Here is a 20,137-nt window from a genome sequence, read left to right as displayed (position 1 = left end):
TCACTAATATCACTACTAGAGATATCACTAGGAGGTGGGGTTGGAGGAGCTTTGGCCTTGGATTTAGATTTTACCTTCTCACTCTTTGTCATAAGATAAATGTGAGGGGAGTAGTAGTCATCATCGAACATGTTGGTGAAGAGTCTTGGTGAAGAAGATGGCTCATGGACAGCAATAGTTGCAACTTTCTCATCTTCTTCACTTGAGCTTTCTTTAGTTGAGTCCCATTCATGCCCAATGTGAGCATCGCCCATGTACTTCTTGCTCTTTCTATGGTCAGCCTTCTCCTCTTTCTTGTCCTTCTTGTATTTGTTGTCCTTGATCTCATATGGACACTTTGCAATGAAGTGATTGGTGCTTTCACAATTGTAGAATGTCCTCTTTTTCTTGTTTGGGAAGCTTCTCTTCACTACCTTGTAGCCTTGCTTCTTTAGCCCCTTGTGATACCTCCTCTTAAAGAGATCAACATCATCCACTTTCTCGTATTGGTCATCATCATGTTCACTCTCACTAGAGGATGAGGTGGTCTCTACTCTTTCTTGAACTTGCTTGCTTGCTTTGGGTTTGCTAGTTGAAGCTTGCTTGTTGGTCTTGGACTAGCTAGTAGAGCCTTGCTTGCTTGATTTGTTGGCCTTGAGAGCTACATCCTTGTTGATCTTGATGCCTTCTAGCTTTGCTTGTAATTCTCCAAGCTTCTTCCTCTCATTTGCTTCTTCTCTTTGCATATCAAAGGTCAAGATCCTCTCAAGTACATCATTTGGTGTAAAGTACTCAAACTTCTTCTTGTCTCTAATTAGAGTTACTATGGTCTCATTTCTTGGTGAATAAGCTTCCAACATAATCTTGACAACTTTGTGATCATCTAGCTCATCACAACCATAGCCTCTAATCTTGCCCACCATGGTCATCAACCTATCAAATATCTCTTATGGCCCTTCTCCATCCAAGATAACAAATCGGTTGAGCTTGGACATCAACAAATCAATTCTTGCTTTTCTCACTTTGTCAACCCCTTCATGTGCAAGATGCAAAGTGTCCCAAATTTGCTTGGCAACATCCACACCAATCACTCTATTGTACTCGTCATCATCCAAGGCACTAAGTAGCACACTAGTAGCTTGACCATCGAGGTGGATGATTCTCATTTCTTCCATGGTTGGATTCTTAGGATCAACTGGTGGCTCAAATCCATTGCAAACAACCTCCCAAATACTAGGATGAAGATCTATAAGATAGGCTCTCATCAAGTGCTTCCACTTGGCAAAGTTAGTCCCATTGAAATGAGGTAACTTGCCCACATGCACATTGATGAAAGACTTGCGATCATGGTTAGTCATAGACATAGAAGAATAGTTAAAGGATACAACAGCATATTTGTTGTCGTCATTCTTCTTGCCCTTTGCTTTCTTGTCCTTCTTGCTATGCACTTGGTAGGACTCATCATCATCACCATCTTTGGAGCTGCTAGATAGCTCACTTGAAGATGCATTTGAGGTTTTTGCTTCTTATTCCTTCTTCTTTCTTGCTTCTCTTCTTTTTCTTCTAGCTTCTCTCTTGAGTCTTCTTTCTTATTTTCTTGCTTTCTTTTCTTCTAACTGCTGCTGCTCCTTCTTCTTCTCTCTTGCTTCTCTTTTCTCTTTTCTAGTTGCCCTTCTTCTTCTTCTTCTTTCTTTTTCATTTTGAGCTTTTTTGGCATTGGTTGCCTCTAGCTGTGGGAGCGTGGAGTTGCTTGATGTAGAGGCGCTAAGCTCACTGTTGTCGGTGTCATGCATCCCAATGTCCTCTGGATCGACATTGATGGGCTTCACAACATTGGATTCTCCCTCGGGCTCCATCTCTCACGCGGTGAAGCGCACACAAGGTAACCTTGCTTTGATACCACTTGTAGGATCTTTGGTACGTCTAGAGGGGGTGAATAGGCCTGTAAAAATTCAACTCAAACCAAAGTCAAATTCACCCATGGCACTGCCGCTCCATGAGCGTGGCACTGCCGCTCCTATAGGAGAGATTAGTTCACAATTCAAAATCTACCCAACGAAATTTAGATCGGGTAAATTCCTTAGCTCCCTATAGGGTAGTAGATCACAGATCGATAGCTAAAAATGGTGGGAACACCACACATAAGTAGAAGATAGAAGGTTGGTTGGTTGCCATTGGGAAGGAAAGGGAAAGGTATATATACCCCTAGCCCTAACGGACACTTTAAAACACAGATAGTCGTTGGAGAGAAAAGAAAAATGTATATATACCCCCAGCCCTCAACAGACACTGCACCCAAGAGGTCAGGCAAGACGAAGCCATGACCAATGGATTGGGCGAGCCAGAGCTCACGACCTTAGTGTCGGGCGATACGGAGCCCACGACCAGAGGGTCGGGCGAATCAGAGCCCGTGACCTTGGGGTCGGGTGAGACGGAGCCCGCGACAAAAGGATCAGGTGAACCAGAGCCCGCGCCCAAGGGGTTAGGCGAGTCAGAGTTTGCACCCAAGGGGTCGGGCAAGACAGAACTCACACCCAAGGGGTTGGGCGAGTCGGAGCTCACACCCCGCAAGACATCAAAGGTAATAGTGATTGTTGACACCGTTTTTTGCACGTGTTAAAATGTTCGGAGTGGACTAATCGGCAAGGGGAAAGTTACTGTATACTTTGATAGCCGATGAAAGCCAGCTTGTAAAGATGGTTGCCGATAGCTGGTGATGCCGATGAAGGGAGGCTTGAAGACTACTGCCGATGAAACAGGGAGTATGCTGATGAAGGGAGATTTGAGGACTACTGCCGATGAAATAGGGGATATGCCGATGGGAAGGACAGTGAGATTTCCATCATAATTAAGGCGGACAGGGAAATAGATAGGAGTTGATTTCCTTTTCTATATTTGTTAAGAGTATGATTCATGTAAGAGTCACGTGTTTCCTTAGATATGGGCTTGGTGTCCTAGTTGTGTTTGGTTGTGTCTCTTTAGATCAGGGTATAAATATGGAGTGAGGGGCTATGTAAATAGACATATCAATCAATATCAAAACCAATTTTTACTCCTATTTGCATCTACTTACTTTTTGGCGACTTCGTCAATTTGCATTATTTTCTCTTTACGAGTTCTCATTGATTCGGTGAGCTGCATCACTTCAGTGCGACCTTCGGCGATCCTCGAGTTCCGCGTGAGTACCTCTTGGCCGTGACTTCCGAGCGTATCGCTGTTGTCAGGACCAAAGTGCTCGTATCTTCATCCTTGTCGATTAACAGGTCAAATCGACTGGCACGCCTTGGATACCGATTCGGGTATTAGCCCTTTGTGTTTGCAGATCTACTTTTGCATCAACACATCTTTTGGCACGCCCGGTGGGACCAATCAATCCGATCAATATGTTCAATTTTGAGATCGATGCGGGGAACATTATCGCGGTATCAAAAGAAGATCTTAAGGAAGAACAGAGGCAGGCTATGGAAAAGGCCATAGAAGAATACAGGCAGCTTTGTCTAAAATCGTTTAGCCTGAACAAGAGTGGACAAGTTATCCAGAAGCAAGATTTGCCATTGCCTCGGCAGGTTACCTTTGACTCCAACCCTAGTAAACTTCAAGAGATGGTTAATTCTACAGTAAATTATGCTTTGATTAATCATTCTAATGTGTTGTCCAATACTGTTCATAATGCTGTGGTTCGAACTCTCAAAGAAGGACAAGCATCACCGCATTATGTTGGGTCCTGCCTATCACCAACCAGAGCCGGCATCTGTCAATACTCCATCGGCTCCCTCGGCCGTTGTGGGTACAGAAGTTACTTCTTCTCCAGTATCGGCAGGCTTACCTAATATTCAATCTACACCGATACGATCAGATCCGGTACTACCAGGAGGACGAATTTAGCTTAGTATAGATCTATCGGCATCAGCTATGTCAGGCCCTGTGTCTCAGAATAGCCAGATTCCTACTAATTGGTGGGGATATGGTATGCCTCCAGGGTCATCTGCTTTCAATCCTGGATTACCTCAAGTGTTTGACGCAGTAGGAAAAGCTCCTGTACCATTGACTATTTCGCCGATGGCCCAAGTGCCTCAATATGCCACAACTACTGTGCAACCAACTCCAGGGGGTTTCCAGATGCCTTCGGTTCAAACGCCCAGTTCAAATCCATCGGCAAGCTTACTGCCGATATAGCAGAAAGCCCCTGTTATGAGTCAAACTGGGGTTCAGTTTATGCCTCAAGCTGGTTATAATTATCCAACAATGTCAGCAAATTACCAGCCATCGGTGAGTTTTGTACCGATGGGTTCTAATAATGGTTGGTCAGGACAGTTACTTGTTCAACACACAGTTCAGCAAAATCAACAGATTGCAGGGATTCAACAAGGTTATATGCAAGCTGGTGTTCAGAATCAAGCATCGGCAGCTCAGCCAATGAATCCTTTCCAACATGGTTAATGAACCACAAGTAACGGCAAATATGTCGATTGCTGGAGATCGTGGGCCACAAAGATATGTGGAAGGATATCAGCAGGTACCTCCTGTAGAAATTTAGCCAGTTATCAGCAGGAAGCTGACGCTTTTTGGGCCGATAGGATAGCAGAAATTATGAAGGATCAGTTTGGGATAAAGCCCAAGGTCAATACTTATTCTTATCGGACTCCATATCCTCCTACATATGATTTAATTCCTCTCCCAAATCAGTACAAGGTACCAGATTTCACTAAATTCTCCGGGCAGGATGATACATCAACTAATAGAACACGTCAATCGCTTCATTATTCAATGTGGAGAGGCAGCTAGCAGAGATGAATTAAGAGTTCGATTATTTTCATCATCTTTGTCTGGATCGGCATTTACGTGGTTCATTTCATTACCACCAAATTCTATTATTACCTGGGCTGATCTAGAAAAACAATTTCATAAGTATTTCTTTGCTGGAATCCATGAAAAGAAGCTTACCGATTTAGTAAAATTGAGACAGCGCAATGATGAATCGGTAGAGAGCTTTGTGCAAAGACTACGAGATGTAAAAAATAAGTGCTATAGTCTGGTGCTGGATGATCGGCAGCTTGTCGATCTGGCTTTCCAAGGGTTATTGCCACATCTTAAAGACAGATATGCTTCTCAGGAATTTGAAAGCCTCAGTCATCTTGTGCAAAGGATCTCCGATCAAGATACTAGGGTTTTTGAACCTAAAAAGAATTGGAGTAAAAAGGTATCATTTGTTGAAGAAGTAGGAGATTCTGATTCTGATGAAGAACCAGTTATCGGCTTAGCTGAGTGGGTTAAGAATAAAAAGCCTGATATCTTGTCCCTTTGGTCAAAAAGAGCCAGAAAAGTTTACCTTTGATATCACCAAGGCTGACAAAATATTTGATCTTCTGCTTCAAGAGGGCCAAATTAAGCTATCACCTAATCATGTGATCCCATCAGCAGAAGAGTTGAAGAAGATCTTGTACTGCAAATGGCACAATGCAACTTCACACAGTACAAATGAGTGCAAGGTGTTCAGGCAACAGTTACAATCGGCTATTGAATCTGGGAGAATTAAGTTTGGTACTTCTAATGCCCAAAGGCTGATGAAAATTGATCAACACCCCTTTCCAGCAAATACGTTGGAGGCCAAAGGGAAGACCAAGGTATTGACGTCTGAGGCTGCTGAGAAAAACGCATCAGTGGATCCCCAACATCGGATAACTACCGATGATGCAAGAAGTAAGGGGTTGTTGGGAGAAAGCAGTAGTTCCAAAAAACCTTCTCTACCTGGCATTGTGATTACTCATCGAAGGCAGCAGGAGGGTTGGCGTCAGCGTAATGATCGATATCGACAACAGCAAGAAGAAAGACATCGGGAAGAATGGCATCGGCATAAAGATCATTGGAGGTGCCCGTTTTTTATCCATTGCTGGGAGGAAGGTATTAAATTGCCAACTGTTGAAAATTGCCCTGAGTGCAATGGTTATTATGGGGTCAATCGGTCAGAAAGAAGATTTCAACTTGGCAATCGGGGTTTATTTATCAATGAGCCGATTAGAAGCAGAGCATCAGTACATGATCGGCTGGTGGGCAGACTTAGTGTACATGAAAGGCTTGGTAAACGTGCTGGATGTTTTCCGAGGAATCAAGAGGAGCTTGAGGAAATGGCAAATGCAAGAGTTCCCGATGAGGAAATATTCTATAGGGACCCTAATATACGCCGTGTGGAATCGACTAGGACCTGTTATCAGCCAGTTTAGAAAACCAAGTTTCCTCGATGGTGCCCGGAGGGTCTAACAAAGACACAGAGAAGGAGGATGCAACGTGAGCGTCAGGAGGATTTATACCAAGAGGAAAATTCCTCCAATGAGAAGTCCGGTCATCAGCAGTGGTAGGTAAAACACAAAAATAAGGGTCCATCGGCAGATGTTAATATGGTATTCATGTTGCCGATGGAATTTTTGGCACTATCTGATAATGAGGAAGAAGTTGTTCTCTCTGATCAAGTAGCTCAGTTGACACTAGATCCAATGATGGCTGTTTTTGAGAAACCTACTGATGACGAGAGACAGCATCTTAAGGCTTTGTTTGTGAAGGGCAGAGTTGATGGGCAGCCTGTGTCTAAGGTACTTATTGATGGAGGGGCTGCGATTAATATTATGCCTTATGTGATGTATCAGAAACTTGGTAAGGGAAATCAAGACTTGACCAAAACCGATATGATGCTGAAAGATTTTGAAGGCAATGTGTCGCCGGCTAAAGGGGCAGTATGCGTTGAATTGACCATCGGCAGCAAAACCTTACCGACAACGTTCTTTGTTATTAACGGCAAGGGTGCATATAATCTGCTTCTAGGGAGGGATTGGATTCATGCTAATTGTTGTGTTCCTTCTACAATGCATCAATGCCTCGTACAGTGGATTGGGGATAAGATTGAGGTTGTCCCTGGTGATTCTTTTATATCATCGCATCGGTAGAATCAGATACTTATGAGCGAACTAAATGCATATCAGGAGAAGTTTGGGAAAAAGAGTTCCTTAGAGTTGCTGATTATGAAATTCCACCGATCCAAGCAGTCGGTTCTGAAGAAGAATTTTAATGGATAGGTTTGCCGATGATGGAAAATTAGGTCAAGGGTTCACATCGGCAGATGATTTAGTAGAAGTAGATATCGGTAATGGCGATAGGCCAAGACCTACTTTTATTAGTGCTAAGTTAGATTCCAAGTGTAAGCAGCAAATAATTGATGTGTTAAAGGAGTATAAAGATTGTTTTGCTTGGTATTATACTGAGATGCCTGGATTAGACCGATCAGTAGTTGAACATCGGTTACCTATCAAATCTGGATTTTGGCCACATCAGCAGCCAGCGCGCCGATGCAACCCTAATATACTTCCTGATATTAAGGCCGAAATAACTAAATTAATTGAGGCAAAGTTTATTCGGCAGTGTCGATATGCAGAGTGGATCTCTAATGTGGTTCCTGTTTATAAGAAAAATGGAAAACTTCGTGTTTGTATTGATTTCAGGAATCTCAACAAAGCCACACCGATGGATGGCTATCCAATGCCGATTGCTGATTTATTGATTGATGCTGCAGCCGGACATCAGATTATCAGCTTTATGGATGGTAATGCAGGCTACAATCAAATATTCATGGCTGAAGAAGATATTCCCAAGACTGCTTTCAGATGTCCAGGTCATGTAGGGTTGTTTGAGTGGGTAGTCATGACGTTTGGCTTGAAAAATGCCGGTGCTACTTATCAGAGAGCTATGAACTTTATTTTTATGAATACATCGGCACATTAGTGGAGATCTACATTGATGATGTGGTGATTAAGTCTGGAGATATCACAAAACATCTAGCCGATCTGCGAAAGATACTGGAGTGCACAAGGAAGCATGGATTGAAGATGAATCCTAATAAATGTGCATTTGGCGTATCGGCAGGTCAATTCTTGGGTTTTATGGTGCATCAGCGGGGCATCGAAATCAGTAGGAAGTCTATTGATGCAATTAACAAGGTGGTTGCTCCTGCCAATAAGACTGAATTGCAATCTTTGATCGGTAAGATTAATTTCATTAGAAGATTCATATCTAATCTGTCGGGTAAGATCAAGGCTTTCAGTCCATTACTTAAATTGAAAGCCGATCAGGAATTTGTATGGGGAGTTGAGCAGCAGTTAGCCCTCGGTGAAATTAAGAAATATTTAACAAATCCTCCAGTGCTAGTTCCACCTCAACACGGGAAGCCTTTCAGGTTGTATTTGTCAGCTAATGATACTGTTATTGGTTCAGCTCTTATTCAAGAATTCGAAGGGAAAGAACGTGTTATTTATTATCTGAGCAGAAGGTTAGTGGATGCTGAGACAAGGTATTCGGCCGTCGAAAAATTATGTCTATGTTTATACTTTTCTTGTGTCAAATTGAGACATTATTTATTATCTGCCGAATGTACGGTTATATGCAAAGACGACGTAGTCAAGTACATGCTGTCAATGCCAATATTAAGTGGTAGAATCGGCAAGTGGATTTTAGCATTATCAGAATTTGAACTACGTTATGAATCGACCAAGGCAGTTAAGGGGCAAGTTATGGCTGATTTCGTTACTCAGCATTGTAATACAGTGGACTCTCTAGAGATTGCCCCTTGGACACTTTTCTTTGATGGTTCCACGTGCGGTGAAGGAGCAAGTATCGGCATTGTGTTGATTTCACCTCAAGGAAGGAAATATGAGTTTTCATTGCCGATTGTTGCTACATCGACAAACAATCAGGCTGAATACCAAGCCTTGATCAAAGGGTTAGAATTACTGAAGGAGATACGTGTCGATGCTGTTGAAATCTTTGGTGATTCTATGCTAGTTATAAATCAATTGGCTGGAATTTATGAATGCCGAAGTGAAGCTTTGATTTCGTATTATGAAAGATGTTTGCAGTTGTTGAAAGGATTTAGAGATTTTCGTCTTGAACATATCTCTCGGTTGCATAATGAGGAAGCTAATCGACGAGCTCAGCATGCTTCAAGATATCAGCCTATACAGGAAGTGCTAACGTCGGCAGTTGATACCGATGACTGGAGAAAGGAGGTTGTCGATTATTTAAAGGATCCACATAGAAAGGTTGAGAGACGTATAAGGTTCCAAGCTACTAAGTATGTGCTCCTCGATGATGAATTATATTATCGAACTATAGATGGAGTTTTACTCAGATGTGTTGGCAGTGATGAATCGAAAACTTTGATGGGTGAAATTCATGAAGGAGTGTGTGGTGCACATCAATCGGCTTTCAAGATGAAGTGGATGATCAGAAGGAATGGATACTATTGGCCGACTATTCTCGAAGATTGTTTTAAATATTTTAAAGGATGTCAGGGATGTCAAAAGTTTGGTAATATTCAAAGAGTGCCTGCATCGGCTATGAACCCTATAATCAAACCGTGGCCGTTCCGGGGATGGGCTATTGATCTCATTGGTCAGATTTATCCGCTATCGAGTAAGGGACATAAATTTATTCTGGTTGCTACTGATTATTTCACAAAATGGGTTGAGGCAATTCCTTTGAAAAAGGTGACATCGGTTAATATGATTGATTTTGTGAAAGAGCATATTGTTTACCGATTTGGTATTCCTCAGACTATCACTACCGATCAGGGCACTATGTTTACATCAGGAGAATTTGATGAGTTTGCTGTAGGTATGGGAATTAAAGTTTTAAATTCTTCTCCATATTATGCTCAAGCTAATGGTCAAGCTGAGGCTTCTAACAAAGGGATCATCAAACTCATTAAGCGCAAAATTGAAGAAAATCCTAGGAGGTGGCATACAGTATTAAATGAAGCCTTGTGGTCATATCAGATGTCATATCATGGTGCAACCAAAGTAACGCCTTATCAGTTAGTATATGGACACGATGCAGTATTGCCTTGGGAAATTAAAGTTGGCTCTAGGCAAATACATTCTCAAGATCAGCTGACAGCCGATGATTATAATACTCTTATGAAGGATGAGTTGGAAGATGTGGCGGGTCATCGGTTAAGGGCTTTAGTTAGCATCGAAGAAAATAAGAAAAGAGTAGCCAGATGGTATGACAAGAAGGTGAAGATAAATGAGTTTGCCGATGGAGATCTGGTCTGGAAACTGGTTTTACCGATTGGGACTAAAAGTTCAAAGTTTGGAAAGTGGTCTCCTAATTGGGAAGGTCCATATCGGATAAATCAGTTTGTTCCTAGTAACGCATATATTCTAGAAACCCTCGAAGGGGTTGTGTTTCCTAGAGCATTAAATGGAAAATATTTAAAGAAATATTACCCTAGTATCTGGATGGATGCATAAAAGTATAAGTGCCGATAACAGTCCTATTGGCTAGAATTATGCAAGGATGTCAATGTCTCATAAAGTGCCGATACAATAAACAAGATTACAAGTTCAACAAGGATTGGATAGCTAATATCGCACGCAGGCGAATCTGCTCGGCTTCCTTCATTTCTTTGATATCGTCATCGGCAGTACCCTCCACGGGCTTGAGTTTTTTCTTCATGGCCAAAGCTTTGCGAGCCTGGATATCTCTTTCTTGCTGAAGGGTTTTGATGGCATTGGGTAGCTAGCTTTCTTCTTGTTGAGCATGAGTTAAAGCTGCCTCGATTTCCTTCAATTCAGCCAATAGAGCCATTTTCCTTGCTGATAAATCCAAGATTTTCTGCTTAAGTTCAGCACCCGAAGTCTGCAAGTTGCCTGATGCCCTTGTGCTTCTCATTGGCAATTTGTTTCAGTTGTAGCATCTCTTCCTTGAGTTGAGCCTAAGCTGCTCTATCGGCAATACATTGGGCAGCCCATTGATATTGTAGTTGGCGACTCTCTAAATGGGCTGCTGGGAAGAGTACTTCTTCAACATCGGCAGGGACCTGGCCACGGATTGTTTTGAAAATTGCCTTTGCGGGGTCCGAGTCATCTACAAGTTGAGCGGTATCCTGCTGTAGCAAATTCAGGAGAGCTTCCAACCTGGACTTAGTTTCTGCCGATATTGTTCCTAGTACAAGGGAAGAACTTGTTTCCTCTCCATCATCGTCAGAGATGTCAATAGCGAAGGAGAATAGGCTGTTTGGGGAGTCTTGTTCCTGAGAAAAAGAAAAGAAGGTTGGTTAAGGATAAGTATGAATATTGTAAATCAGCTAGGTTAATCGGTTTACCTGTTTTAAGGCAATTTCCTGTGCTTGACTGGAAGAAACAACCTGGAGTGTGTCGTGTGAGGGATCGGCTGAGCTTGCCGATGAGATGTCCTCTGTGACTTCATCAGTGGTTGGCTCTTGAGGTATGATGACCGATGACATTAGGGCAGATGTAGGGATCGGCATGGACCTTTGTTGTTTTGGCTGTGCCTCGGCATCTGTTAAAGCTTTGCGCTTTGCTTGGGCATCGGCAACGATTGGCTGGGGGGCATCGGCACTTGTTGGTTGTGAAGCTTGGATGTCTGGTACGCTTGCCGATGTACCCAATTGTTGCTGCAAAACAAGTGTAAGGTATGATATTTAACGGATAAAATGAGAAGTCAAGAGAATACCTCTGAAGGTTTGTCAAAAGAAGTGGTGCTTGATATCGGAGGAATTGCCGATGACGATCCAGTGGTAGCTCTTACCCCCTGGTGATTAATGTTAATACAGTTTGTAATCGGTATAAGTAGAAATAAACAAGGTTGTTACCTTGAATGCCTTGACCAAGGTTGTAGCAGCAGCTGATGGAGTGGCCCTAGCTGTAGCCAATCTGGACTTAGAGGTGATGGTCTTGGTACGGATCTTCTGGTGGGTCAAAGCAGTTAAGGTGGGGGCGTTGTAGCCGATCGGTGATATCGGGGAAATAGGCTGAAGATCGAAGGGTTTCCCACTTTTGCTCACCGATGGTGCTGGGTTGTTAACCTGTCATGAGAGAGCCAGTTACTGGTATATGTAGGGAAAAAGCAAAAAGGAGTTAAAAGAAACTTACTGCGTCGTCAGGGATGGCATATTCAGGGTCGATCATGTGCCGATATGTGTGAGCAGAAGTTGCAAACAGTTGTTCCTTCCACTCTCGCCACCATTGCTTGTATGACTCGGTGATGAAGGATACTGGCGTCCTGGTGGATATATCAACATCTGTGATATCAGCATCGGGGGAGAGTTGTACCACCTTGTTCCAATCTGTTCCATAGGTGATTGTTTCCCTGGGTTTGATCACATTGGCAAAGCAAAGTTTGATTGGCAGTTGCCCAAAAGCCAATTGACGGGATACTGCCGATGGGTTGTAAAATTCATATGAAATGTTGGTGTTTTTCCCGCTACCAAATGTATTCACTGGAATTGCCCTGGGAGTAATGATGGCCATCATGAGTTCCTTATCCTGATTCAGGGTGTCATCGGCAAAGTTGAAAAGAAGGGGAAATCTGTTGTCCTCGTCAATATAAGGTACCCAGGCCCTATGATCACGAGAAAGACCATTGTAGAAGTTTTGGAAGAATCTGCCGATCTGGTCTTCATTGGCCTCTGTTCCCGGAAGGACAATTATGGCTTCACCAAAATTAAGGGGTGAGCATGTTGCCGATTCATCATCCCCAAGCACATGGTCTTCAGCAATTTCTCGTGGGAATTGTTGGGCAAAAAAGTCCCATTGCAAGCGTTTGTGCATATGGGCATTCAGCCACATGTTGATAAACCACCACGGGCCTCCTAGGTTGTCGATGGGTTCGCCAAGCAGAAGTTTCTGAGACACTTGATGAAGAAGATGATAAGTGGAGCTCAGAAGGTATCGGCCAAGAGGAAACCTTACGCCATTAGCCAAAAGTTCAGCTGCGGGGAGGAAGACGTTGGTTGGTCCTACTGATCGACCACAGAAAATAAATTTTTCTAACCACATATTCAAGAATGTGGCATGTTCCCTCTGGTTAAGTGTCCCAGTCTTCTGGTATTCTTGAATGTATCTCGTCCAACCGCCGATGTTGCGGGTATTCACCCTATATTCAGATTTTCTACCATAAATGGAGCCTTCATCAGCTGTTGAAATATCCAAGCCAATGAGCATGTGGACATCGGCAAGTGTAGGAGTAGCTGGGCCATGTCCAAACATAAAAGTGTTTGTTGTGTCTGACCAGAAGTAAGCAGCTGCAATCATCATCGATTCATTCTTCTGCATATTGGCAATAGATAACCTAATGCATTGGTCTAATTTCCGTTCTGCCCAGTATACTTGCATCGATCTATTAACCCTCAAGTACCAATCTTTCCACCCTTTGGTGGTTTTGGGCCAAGATCGGAATGTGTCTTTCCATAAATTCAGAGAGAAATTTTGGGCTCTAAAGGGGATTCTAGTTAACCTCTGCATTAATCAGATCGATTGGATCTGGGTTGCCCATTGGTCCTAGGCATTGGACATGCGGCTGGTCGGTTGGAATAACTAATTTGTTGCGCAGTTCCTAAGTTTGAAGGATCCGGAGAACAAAAGAAAGGAAAAATCACCAACTGTATGGATTTGCAAAAACTAGGGGAATCAAAGTAAAGGTAATGGAAGAGGAGCGAACCTGCGGGGACGTCGAAGTTGACTGCCATTATCTTGAAGAAGATGAAGGCACGAGCCGGAGACTTGAGGTAACGCTGGAGAAGGGTTCTTGTTGGTTGAGGTCGTGCAGTGGTTCGTCGGAGTCACCGCCGAAAAGAGAAAATGTCAAAGATTGGAGTCTGAGGGTAGAAGACGAGTGTTCCGGAGGAATCTATTTATAAGCCGCTTGGAGTAGGGGTATTTTGGACTTATCTCTATGCCACGCGCATGTAAGTCGAAGTGGTTCAGATGGATATGGTAACTGTTTGCACGATGATCAGGGGATTGTACAGATGGGTTGATGGCAAGTAATCATGACTTGGAAGAGATATCGGTACAGGATATTTTAATTCTGAAAATGATAGCATTATCATGTTAAGATCTTGCCGATGGGTTATTGTTTCGGTATCTTAACCATAATCAAGGCAAGAGTGGTTGGCGATTGTGCGATATTTACTGAAGTGCGTGAATCAGGATTAGATTTGATTGGATTTGATAACAGATCAGGTTTTGGCTTGGAGAATAAGTTATGGTAATCTGGAGTAAATTTCGGAGCATTAATGGTTTTATACTCCGAAATTGGGGGGCATGTGTTGACACCGTTTTTTGCACGTGTTAAAATGTTCGGAGTGGACTAATCGGCAAGGGGAAAGTTACTGTATACTTTGATAGCTAATGAAAGCCAGCTTGTAAAGATGGTTGCCGATAGCTGGTGATGCCGATGAAGGGAGGCTTGAAGACTACTGCCGATGAAACAGGGAGTATGCTGATGAAGGGAGATTTGAGGACTACTGCTGATGAAACAGGGGGTATGCCGATGGGAAGAAGGACAGTGAGATTTCCATCGTAATTAAGGCGGACAGGGAAATAGATAGGAGTTGATTTCCTTTTCTATATTTGTTAAGAGTATGATTCATGTAAGAGTCACGTGTTTCCTTAGATATGGGCTTGGTGTCCTAGTTGTGTTTGGTTGTGTCTCTTTAGATCAGGGTATAAATATGGAGTGAGGGGCTATGTAAATAGACATATCAATCAATATCAAAACCAATTTTTACTCCTATTTGCATCTACTTACTTTTCGGCGACTTCGTCAATTTGCATTATTTTCTCTTTACGAGTTCTCATTGATTCGGTGAGCTGCATCGCTTCAGTGTGACCTTCGGTGATCCTCGAGTTTCCGCGTGAGTACCTCTTGGCCGTGACTTCCGGGCGTATCGCTATTGTCAGGACCAAAGTGCTCGTATCTTCATCCTTGTCGATTAACAGGTCAAATCGACTGGCACGCCTTGGATACCGATTCGGGTATTAGTCCTTTGTGTTTGCAGATCCACTTTTGCATCAACAGTGATGTGTAGACTATCTTGGCTATGAATCTAAGGATACTTGTGGTTGTTTGAGCACTTGGTAGCACATATTAGCTTAAGCATTGTGCCTGCCTTTATAGTACGACTTTTCCTATACTCAAATTCAATATATAAAAGAATCTTAAACCTCTTTTGAGTTTGAAGCCATCTATATTTGTTATTGGAAGCTCCTTCATTTTGTGTAGCATCCTCGAATATAAATTTCCTACTTGTCATCTCGATAAATCTCATTAGTTCTCTAATTGCATGGTCATTATAACCAAAACCCACAATTAGGGCCTGATTGCACTTTCACCATGTCCTTCTCCTCCCCCAAGCTCCTCCCTCCCTCCCCTCCTCCTCCTCCAGCGGTGGCAGCGGCACCAACGAGGTAGGCCTCCTCCTCCTGCATGTGACCACGCCCATGCCTGAACCTTCTTCCCTAACTCTAGCTAGGGTTCCGGCGGCCGCACCCCACCCTTCTTCCCCAAATCTAGGCGGGCTTAGAATGGGTTCAGCCAAGGGAAGGCATGCAGGCCTAGGTGATAGGGAAGGAGGCTAGGCGCTTAGGGGCCCTAGTGGTGGTGGTGGTGGCCGGGCCAGGGAGGGGCAAGGGCAGGGGCACCATGTGAAAGCTCTAGTTTGGTTTTGGTGAATTGATGAAACCCTAAGTGCTAACCTAGTTTATCAAAGTGATTATGAGATAGGTAGCACTACTCCAAGTGATTAAGCATGTGAAGATCATGATATGATGATGGTGATGGCATGGTGATGATCAAATGCTTGGACTTGGAAAATGAGAAGAAAAACAAAAGGCTCAAGGCAAAGGTGAAATTGATAGGAGCTTTTTGGTTTAGTGATCGAGACACTTAGAGAGTGTGATCACATTTAGGATTGATAGTCGTACTATTAAGAGGGGTGAAACTCGTATCAAAATGTGGTTATCAAAGTGCCACTAGATGCTCTAACACGCTGCATATGCATTTAGAATCTAGTGGAGTGCTAACACCCTTAAAAATGTTTGTGAAAATATGCTAACACACATGCACAAATGTGATACACATTGTGTTTAGCACTTGGGAGAAAGGGTTTGAAACTTCACCGACGCCCTATACAGAAAAGAAAGGGTTTCACAGAGTGCATCAGATGCTGGTCACATGATGATCAGACTCTAGGGAGCAGCGTCCGATCAATTATAAAAGAATATGGTACTCTCAGCCTATGACCGGACACAGGCGACCGGACACTGACTAAACACTATTCAGCATCCGGTCATGCTGATGTGGCGGTGCAACAGAGAAGAGGGAGAGTGATCAAACACTGGGCGCATCCGGTCAGGCATGACCGGACGTGTTTGGTCATGACTGGTACCTTACTGGAAGTGACCGGATGCTGGACACTATGCATCTAGTCCTACACTATAGTGCGTTCGGTCATAACTTAAATGTACTAATGATCGTTGAGATCGGGTGATCAGCATATGAAGTAGGGGCCATGTGGCATGCATCGCATGACCGAATGTTGTAGTCCTACATCCAATCGATCTGACTGGTGCATCCGGTCGCCCTGACTTCTCAGAGAACAGAGAGCCAACGGCTCTATTCGTGGGGGCTCTCTATTTAAGCCCCTTGGCTAGCTCAAGCTCACACTCTTGGCCATTTGCATTGACATAGCAACCTTGTGAGCTTAGCCAAAGCCCTCTCACTCATCTCCATCATTGATTCATTATCTTTGTGAGATTGGGAGAGAATCCAAGTGCATTGCTTGAGTGATTGCATCTAGAGTCACTTGGTGTTTATGTTTTGCTACCAAATTTGCTTGTTGCTCTTGGTAGTTGCCACCACCTAGACGGCTTGGTGCAGCGGCAGGGGATTGTCATGAGTTGGTGATTGTTCATGGCCATCTTCGGTGATTGTGAGGGGACTTGTATCTTCCCCGACGGAGCGGCGAAAGGTAACCTTAGTGGATTGCTCGTGTCATTGAGTTACCTCACTTGTGGGTAGGTTCTTACGGTGTCCAATTGTGTGGGCAAGGTTCGTGCAACACCTCTTAGCCACCGAACCATCAAGTGTTGGTCAACACAATGAGGGCATAGCATGTTGGCAAGCACGTGAACCTCAGGAGAAAATTGTTTGTCTCTTGTCCTTTGGTATTCTCCCAGTGATTGAGTTAGTATTGATCTTGTGATTGGTTTACTCCTCTATGCAGCGGTATAATTACTTTACTTACTCATTTACATACCCGCAAACTAGTTGTAGTAAGCTCTTTAGTGTAGCTAGAATTGAGAGCTTGCTTTGTAGCTTAAGTTCATCTAGTGGAGCTCTTTAGTGTAGCAAGTGTGAGAGCTCTTAGTGAGTAGTGATAGTAAATTGTGTGTCTAGTGTTTATAGTAACTAGAATTGTTGGATAGGTGGCTTGCAACCCTTATAGAGCTAGAGCAAGTATGCTTTTTGCTATTTGTCATACTAATCAAATTGCTCTAGGTGGTTTATAGAATTTTAAATAGGCTATTCACCCCCTCTAGCCATATTAGGACCTTTCACCATGGCCGGAGGGGGAGGGGAAGAAGGTGGCAGGAGTGAGGATGACAAGGAGGGCAGGGTTGGGAGGTGGGCGGCGCAGTCGCTAGCTAGGAATGGTAGGTAAGGAAGGCAGAGATGAAGATAGAAGATGAACAGGTGCCACTGGGGTCACGCGATCCACTAGTGCGCGACAGGTTGTGCTTAACCTCCCCCAATTTTCTAAGGCACGTGTATTGGATTTCAAGAGGGAGCTAACCCATTTGTCTCTATGAAGTGGTCTATGTTGTAGTAATTGGCCATTTTCAAAGGGTACTCGGGCATATCCCACCTTGCCATTTCTTGAGGCAGCACCCCTAATTAAGTGTCTGTCTTTGTTAATAATCCAGGGGTTCTCTCTTAAAATCTTTTTTGTCATAATGGTTATTAATAACATTCTATGGAGTGAAAGTTGAGGTGGCTACTATTAGGGACCAATATTAGGGTACCCAAAGAGGAGGAACTAACAACAGTCAAACTGCTGACTCATCTGCACAATCAAGATGCGACTACATCGCTTACTGGGTCACTCCTCGTCCGTCCACCGAGACCATGGGCCCCACCCCAAGCTGGCTCTGCCTTGCCCAACGTTTGAGGGTAGACTTCACCTCGCCCGATGTCAGGGGGTTGGCTCCACCTCGCCCGATGTTTGGGGGCTGGCTCAGCCTTGCCCAACGTCCAAGGCATGGCTCCACCTCGCTCAACATTCGGGTGCTGGCTCCACCTTACCCGACTCTCGAGGACTGGCTCTGCCTCACTCGACGTTCGAGGGCAGACTCCGCCTCGCTCGATGTTCGGGGGCTGGCTCTGCCTCACCTAATGTCCTAGGGGCTAGCTTTGCCTCACCCAATGTCCAGGGGCAGACTTTGCTGCACCCGACGTCTGGGGGCTGGCTCTACCTCACCCAACGTCCGAGGACTGGCTCTGTCTCGCCCGACATCCGAGGGTAGGCTCGACATCCGAGGGGTAGACTCTGCCTCGCATGACATTCTAGGGGCTAGCTCTGTCTCACCCAACGTCCGAGGGTAGGCTCCGTCTCACCCAACCCTTAGGGGCTAGCTCCGCCTCGCTCGACGTCTGAGGGCAGGCACCACCCTGCCCGACATCTGCATGCTACTCCTTCATAACTACACACTGTGGATAAGGCAGGACACTCAAAGTCAACCACAATACCGAGGACCATACCCTACGTGGCTATAGGAAAGTACCGTCAAGATATGACAAGATAGGCGCTTTGAAGCCCTTCCAGACATGTTAGAGCCTGAATAGTGTTGTGGGCATCAACATTTATCTTATAATGTTGTGGGTGCCACCATTTGCCCTCGGGCATGGATCTTGACAAAAGAATATGACAACCACCACGGTCCAGGAGGAGACTCACATCCTCTACTAGTGACGAACGTGTGGTCACTGTGCCATCCGCTCCCCAGTAGGGTCACGGATCAACACCCTAGGTCCATTACGTCGCCCACCGAGGCAGGATGGGACATGACCACTTGATGATCAAGCTAGAGCACGGCATCATCAATAGATAGATGTCCCTGCATGGAGCTATCCCTAGCACCATCTGTTGTGTTAGCAGGGCTCGCTCAGAGGAAAAGGAAGACCTGGTACCTTCAAAGGACCTTCTTTGCCTCTAGTTTTTCTTCTTTCTCCCATCCATAATCTTTGCTTTCCATTGGTCTATAAAAGGGAAGGCGGGGCACCCCACTAAGGGGATGGCAGCGGTTACACCGATCGGATAGAAAACGAATGCCTAATGCATCGCAGTAAGCAGTATCTGCTCGTCAATGGCAAATTGTGGCTGCAAGAACGCAAAGGAGGAAATCTTGATGAAGTGTATAACCCAGGAGGATGGTGAACATCTCCTAGACAAAATCCACTCTGGCTCCTATGGCAATCACATGGCCTCGAGAACGCTGGTGGGCAAGGCTTTCCGAGTAGGGTTCTATTGGCCGTCAGCCGTAGCCGATGCAGAGAGGCTAGTTCGCCATTATGAAGGTTGTCAGTTCTTCGCCAAGAGAATCCACGTACCAGCACATGAGATTCAGACTATACTAGCCTCTTGGCCCTTTGCATGCTAGGGACTAGATATGATTGAGCCTTTCAAACTGGCCCCTAGGAAATTTACATGTGTCTTTGTGCTGATCGACAAATTCTCCAAGTGGATAGAGTACATGACCCTGGTAAAGGCATCTTCAGAAAAGGCTATCGCGTTCCTCGACTAGGTCATCCATCGCTTTGGCATACCCAACAGCATCATCACTGATCTGGGTACTCAGTTCACCGGGAATGCTTTTTGGGACTTCAGCGATGAAAGGAGCATAGTAGTAAAATACATCTTGGTGGCACACCCTAGAGCTAATGGCCAGGTCGAGCGGGCAAATGGTATGATCCTAGACGCACTCAAGAAGAGGATGTACAGAGAGAATGATAAAGCTCTTGGAAGATGGCTTAAAGAGTTACCAGCCATGGTCTAGGGTCTCAGAACCCAACCCAGTCGCAATACTAGCGTATCACCATACTTTATGGTTTATGGCGCTGAGGTAGTGCTCCTAGCAGATATAGCCTTCAGATCAGCACGGGTAGAGAACTTCGATGAAGACAAGGCTAATGAAGTACGGGAGCTAGAAGTGAATAGTGCAAAAGAGAAGCGGCTTGATTCTTGTGTACGTACAGCCAAATACCTTGCTGTGTTGCGCAGGTACTACAACAAGAATGTCAAGGAGTGGTT

This window comes from Miscanthus floridulus, chromosome 2 (assembly GCF_019320115.1).
Source record: "Miscanthus floridulus cultivar M001 chromosome 2, ASM1932011v1, whole genome shotgun sequence".
In the NCBI taxonomy this organism is placed as follows: Eukaryota; Viridiplantae; Streptophyta; class Magnoliopsida; order Poales; family Poaceae; genus Miscanthus; species Miscanthus floridulus.
This window is presented reverse-complemented; position numbering follows the sequence as displayed.